At 37.7% G+C, this 6,997-nt stretch overlaps 1 non-coding gene across 1 annotated transcript; it reads right to left on the minus strand.

The window, feature by feature from the left end:
* Positions 1-2,993: 2,993 nt before the first annotated feature.
* On the minus strand, positions 2,994-3,069 carry TRNAT-UGU (transfer RNA threonine (anticodon UGU)). Its single transcript has one exon. It is a non-coding gene; the product is annotated as a tRNA-Thr (tRNA).
* Between the last annotated feature and the right edge of the window lie 3,928 nt (positions 3,070-6,997).

The raw sequence follows: 6,997 nt of genomic DNA on the forward strand, positions 1-6,997 counted from the left end.
ACGCTCTACCGCTGAGCCAACCGGCCAGGGCTTTTAAAAATGATTTTTGATGTTGAGAAATATCTTTTAAAACAATTAAAATGTATTTTTATTTTATTTTTAAAATAAATTTATTAGAAAGAAGCAACATTTTAAAGGAAACCCCCATCTGTGAATATATTTTCATGGAAAAAAAAAACTCGCCTGACCTGTGGTGGCGCAGTGGATAAAGTGTCGACCTGGAAATGCTGAGGTCGCTGGTTCAAAACCCTGGGCTTGCCTGGTCAAGGCACATATGGGAGTTGATGCTTCCTGTTCCTCCCCTCTTCTCTCTCTATCTCTCTCCTCTCTCTATCTCTCTCCTCTCTCTCTCTCTCCCTCTCTCTCTCCTTTCTAAAATGAATAAATAAAATTAAAATAAAATTTTAAAAAAAGAAATTAAAAAAAAACTGGAAATACTAGAGATTAGGTGATTTCTTCAATACATATTTTACTCAATATCTTCTCTGTAAAAACCTAATAAAATCCCATATATTTTGTTTTCTTTTAGCATGTGTAAAAATCAAAGCAACAAACAATAAGCAAATATAACACATTTTAATCTTTATTAATTAATTTAATTTAAAAGCAAATTATAAGTTTTAATGATCATAAATTGCCTGGTGTCAGGTGTTTCCTAGTAATGAGCAGATGGAGAGATGGCATTTTTTTGAAATTCTAATAAAGTATTCTGTGAACCCTCTTCTTTTGTGAACATGGTTACCCCTTGAAACATTCTGAAATGCAGAGCTGAAATGATTTAAAAGCTCACAAGAAGGTTTTTAAGGTTGGAATAGAAAGTCACTCTTGGCTTCATGGCTAGATCTGAACATTAAAGTTAAGAAGTAATTTTAAATCAATGTGTAAAAAGATTTTACCTCTGATCATGAGCAAATAGAGGCCCTTTCTCCAGTAGGTGTCAGGAGTCATGTGATGGACACTAATGATGTCTGCTGCCTTTTATCATCTGTCAGGGACGAGTCACATTTATTTCCACACAGACAGTGAGACTATTTAATGAAACAAAACAGCATTATTGAGCCTCATGTTTCCAAAACCACTTTGGTCCTAGAAATAAGCCTCCAGATTCATTCAATTGTAGCTTGTGGAGATATACCACAATTATATTTTATTGAACCAAAAATTATAATAAGATCCCAACTCAAAGCTTTAATACACACCTCCTCTCTCTATTTCAAAAGTTCAAATTCAGAAATTATTACAGGTTTAGAATATATATTTATTTATTCTTTAATATATTTTATGTTCATTATCAAAAAATAGAAAAAAATAATAAATTCAGCCTAAATCTTATTACTCAGAGGTATCTCCTGATAATATTTACATATTTATTATTTTGCTTTTAGCCTTTTAAACTTTATGATACATTCATATTTTTATGAAAGTATACAATCTCTTTGTTCTTAAGTCTCAATAGCCTGTGACTACAGTAACACACAAATGTTTGCTATCTTTAATCAAAAGATGCATAAATGTCAAAACAGCCTACCGTATTGCCACATTCTTTCTTATTCATTCACTCAACAAATATTTATTGCATTTTGACTACATATAAGATACTTTTTAGCAACTGGAAATACAGCAGTGAATTAAAACTAGTAAAATCTCTGTTCACACAGCTCACATTCTAGAGAAATGAGTAAGCAGAGATGGAATTAACAAATGAAAGTATTGCAAATATATAAACATAATATGCCAGGTGCTGAGACATGCAATGGAGAAAAAGAGGGTAGGGAGGCAGAGAATGAGAGCCCACCCACCCTACTTGCTCTACCACAGCAGAATTCAGACTATTCTTTATTTCTTCAGACATGCTCGACCTGAGTGGTTTTGCCCTCTGTTCTGTTTGACTCACTTTTTCATTTCTTCCTAATCTTTGCTCTCATGTCACCTTCTCAAGTTAGCCCTACTGTAACCGGTTTTAAAACAGGTTTAAAAGTACAAGCTGAACACAGATAATAGTGTGGTCATTGCCAGGAGCAGGGGGAGGTAAAGGAGGGTATAGGGACCAAAGACTTGACTTGGAGTGGGTGAACGCACAATACTATGTACAGAAATGTGTTGTGGAACTGGGCACCTGAAACTTGTTTAATTGCATTTATTAGTATCACCTTAATAATTCAATTAAAAATTGCAACTTGAAGCCACCTGTCCTACACCAGCTCTCCCAAGCCACTTACTTGTTATTTATTCACTACTTAATGCTTTTTACTTTTGAACATTCTGCATATGTATTACTTAGTTATTATATGTATTGCCCATTTTCACTGTTTCTCTACTGGAACTAGCTATGTTCACTTCATATCCCACCTACTTTACCTCTGTGTTTACTTGCATTTTTCCTCCCCTGTCTTACTGTGAACATCTTCTTTCAGTCCCTCATACTACCCTTTCTGTCTTCTCTTCATAATCAGGGTGCATCTCTCTTAAGGTTCCTCTACATTTACTAACTCTTCTTTTAACTTCCTTTCATTACTCCTTTGGTGTACTTTGACTTATGTCCTCACATCTCCACCACATCTGATATAATTGAGATTACTAATAATCTCCCAACTATCCAATTCAGTGACACTTTTCAGTTCTTTGCCTAGCTGTAACACTGTTGAAAGCTATATTCTTGACATACTTTCTTCTTGTGGTTCAATCACACGATATTATCCTTTCTTCTCTTGATTTTTTTTTTATGTGAGAGGTGGGGAAGCAGAGACAGACTCTTGCATCTGGCAAGCCCACTAGGCAGCAATGTTCTGCCCATCTGGGGCTGTTGCTCCATTGCTAAGGAACGTAGTCATTTTAGCACCAGAGGTGGAGGCCCTGGAAACATCCTCAGTGCCCAGGACCAACTTGCTCAATCCTCTCAAGCTATGGCTATGGGAGGATAAGAGAGAGAGAGTGAGAAAGAGAGAATGAAAGAAGAGGGAGGGGTGGAGAAGCAGATGTTCACTTCTCCTGTGTGCCCTGGCCAGGAATCAAACCTGGGACTTCCACACACAGGGCCAACGCTCTACCGCTGAGCCAACTAGCCAGGGCTTCATCTCCTGATTCTTTACAGCCTTCTCAGTGTTCCTCATAGTTTAATCTATAGTCCTCTTAGTACTTATACTTCTTCATCTTTAATTTATAGTAACCTGTCTGGCCAGTAACCACGGCCACCATCACAGCCGCCTGGCCCATGCAGGTTTGCATTAGATTCCGACAGACAGTAATGAAACAACAGAGCCAATAACTGGTGGGCCATTACCTTTAATTCTAGCTTGCACCCAGCGGGCAAGTAAAAACACACACTGGGCTCCAAAACCCACTCATTCAGTGCTCACAAAGCTACTCACTTAACCAAGTTTCCTACAATAAAAGGTTTCTAGCTCACTTGCCTTATTCACCTCTGTTCCCCATCTCCTTCTCTCTGCACAAACTCTGCATTAACTGGCTTCTTCCTCAGCACTCCACCATCTTGGCTGCTTCTCCTTTCCTCCACGTGGCTTTTCTCTACTCTGCTCTCTAATGCTAATCTCAGGAACCAAGAGAGAGCAAGCTCCTGGTCTGCCCCACTTTATAGTGTAGAAATCCAAACCTTTAATCTAATATACAAATAGGGAAGTCTTTAATACAAAGTCACCTCTCTGAGGCATAATGGGATTCCTCATGAGAGTGCACCACCCTACATCAAAAAGAGTGGGAAAGGCTTAGTCCTAAACCAAGCCCCAGGCTACAAGGATCCTGCCTGCCCACAGCTCGCCCAAACACACATTAATATAATCAAGCCCATTCTAAGCAAGAAGGGCAACTAATATTACCTGGGAGATGGGCTTCCACGTGGGTAGCATCATCTTTAACGAAGTGAGCATAATATATTTTATCTGCCCAAAATAACCCCTTGTTCCTATCTAATTAAACTTGTTCCTTTCCCAATGCTTCCCTATGCCTTTCTTTTTCTCTTTGTTCTGTCTTTGCCCTCCAGGTTCTTTCTCTACTTTCACCACCAACCTACTTCAAGATCTTTGAAACTGTTGCTTCAAGACTCAACTGAAACGGCATTTCTCATCTTCCTCAGAGCACTTCAACTGTACCCTTCATAAGCACTTACCACAGTTTATCATGCAATAGAATTGTTTATCTAGCCTATTATCGCCCTTTGAGCTGGCTTCATATGTAATTTATCCTTTCCTATATTGGCCTGGGATAGCTGAAACTCAATAAATGAATTGAATGAAGAAATAAATAAGAATACCCTAGGCCCTGGCCGGTTGGCTCACTGGTAGAGCATCGGCCTGGCATGCAAGGGGTCCCGGGTTCAATTCCCGGCCAGGGCACACAGGAGAAGTGCCCATCTGCTTCTCCACCACATCCCCCTCTGCTTCATCTCTGTCTCTCTCTTCCCCTCCCGCAGTGAGGCTCCATTGGAGCAAAGATGGCCCGGGCGCTGGGGATGGCTCCTTGGCCTCTGCCCCAGGCGCTAGAGTGGCTCTGGTCGCAACAGAGCAACACCCCGGAGGGGCACAGCATCGCCCCCTGGTGGGCAGAGTGTCGCCCCCTGGTGGGCATGCCGGGTGGATCCCAGTCGGGCGCATGCAGGAGTCTGTCTGACTGTCTCTCCCCGTTTCCAGCTTCAGAAAAATACAAAAAAAAAAAAAAAAAAAGGAATACCCTAACATTACAATGACACAGTACAGTCACTATGAAAAGGTCATTTATGATCACGGTTACCAGGGGTGGGGGGAGGGAGGACATGGGAGGGAGGGAGGGAGAGAGTTAGGGGGAGGGGGAGGGGCACAGAGAACTAGATAGAGGGTGGCGGAGGACAATCTGACTTTGGGCGAGGGGTACACAACATAATTTAATGACAAAATAACCTAGACATGTTTTCTTTGAATATATGTACCCTGATTTATTAATGTCATCCCACTACCATTAATAAAAATTTATTTAAAAAAAAAAAAAGAAAAGGTCATTTAGTTAGCAATTTCTAGAATTGCTTATCACACTCCCAAATTAAAGACTAAGAAAACTAATTCCTAATTTCTATACTATTTTAAATAATGTGCTTAACAAAGCATCTCAGTGAGTGATGGGTATGGCACAGTTACAGTAAGTAGATATTTTTTTGCAGCTCTAAATAACTGGATGCTAAAATAAACATTTTCAGTAGTTATCTTCAGTTAGTTTCAATGAGCGATTTATATGTACATCAATACTGTTATTTCACATGTTTCTATAACGTTTTAGATATCATATGACGTCACAGTTCTCGAGTACCTTGTCAAACTTCACTCTGAAATGTATATTAATCGCATTTTAATAGAATATTACATTAACATGAGATATTAGAGCTTTTTAGATTTATTGTTAATATTCCTCATATAATAGTTCTTGTAACAGTTTTAAAATGTATAATGCCATTATATTGTACTCTTTCCCTTGAATATCACTTGGGCTTATAATCACCAAACCACTACATTTATTTAGCTAAGAATAATAAAAGCAAACAAAAGTTACCATTTATTAAGCACTATGCCAGCCTAGGCTCACTGATGAACTGTTATGTGTATAATTTTTTTTGAATCTCACAGAATTCTGGAGGTAGTAAAGTGACTTTTCAAGTCAAAAGGTAAAAATAATAGACCTGGGTTTCCAATGATCTTGGGCTTTAGCTTCCAGTACTGTGAAACATTAAATTGTTTTAAAATACCCACCCCCCTGCAAAATCTGTCTTATCCCAGAGCCAGTCTTTTGACCAGGCTTATTTAGCTTCTAAATCTTTTTCTTTTCAGTAAGACATATTATTTGAGTAGCTGATATCATTTCCATTTAGTTTTCCAGTTTTCATATATAACATCTGTAAAATCACATTGAATTTTGCTTTAGAAAAAGACAAATTTTCCTAAATAGGTAACTCATTAAACATACTATGGTATGAAATATGTTTACTGCATTTTCATAATCTTTTATTTGAGAAACACTAATTTAAAAGAAATTAAGTCTGAGATAGGTTGGTTTCCTTTTAAGTGTTCACAGGATATATTTAAAACAATCCGATTCAGATTCTAATGCTGGAGTCTAGTGCTCTGACCTCTTTTAGGGCATTAGAGCTAAATATTCTCACCTCTAGTATGCCAATGTTTCAAATCTTCATAGTCCCTTAAGAATATCCTAGCTAGGATAATGTACTAATATTACATTTCCTTAGAGTTCCAAATAATATTTGAAAGCTAAGAGACAAATGCAATTGACACAGAGAAATTCTTACAGCCTTTTGAGAGATATCAGTCTTCCATTTCCTCTTCCCAGCATTTGTTCTACCTTTCCTATCTGAAGATCACTCTACTTGACAACCAAGGCAGAAAAATAAATCAGATCTTATCATATCTGTCCTCTACTTCTGTCAGTATTACAGAATCAGACCTGAGCAAAAAGCAAACCTGAATCTTCCTAGCTCTTATTTGTAATGTAAGTAAGTGAAACTTTTTAATATTTGTCTTTAACAATTTTCACTAACCTCAGTTCTTTATGAATAAGACTTGCTGATGGTATTCTGTAGAAACCTTGGCTACATTTTTGGTATGTGTTCTCTAATAAACCCTTTAACATTGAAATCCATACAAAGTTCCCTTTGGGGATATAAGTAACTTCTAAAGAGATGGTTCTAATCTAAACCATTGTTAATGAACAAATTTTGGCAATCTGATGAAAGCTCTGGTCTTGCCTCTCCTACAAATTCTAATTTAAATCCAATGATTATTTTTATTTATTTTAATATTTAATTAAAGGCATATAGGGTTCAAGTATACAATTCTATGATACATCATCTCTATGTTGCATTATGTGCCAACCCCACAATGTCAAATCTCCTTCTGTCACAATATATGTGATCCCCTTTATCCTTTACTTTCCCCACCAACCTGCTTCCCTCTGGTAACCACCATACTGTTGTCTGTGTCTATTAGTTTTTATTTGTTTTTCT

This window comes from Saccopteryx bilineata, chromosome 3, assembly GCF_036850765.1.
Source record: "Saccopteryx bilineata isolate mSacBil1 chromosome 3, mSacBil1_pri_phased_curated, whole genome shotgun sequence".
In the NCBI taxonomy this organism is placed as follows: domain Eukaryota; kingdom Metazoa; phylum Chordata; class Mammalia; order Chiroptera; family Emballonuridae; genus Saccopteryx; species Saccopteryx bilineata.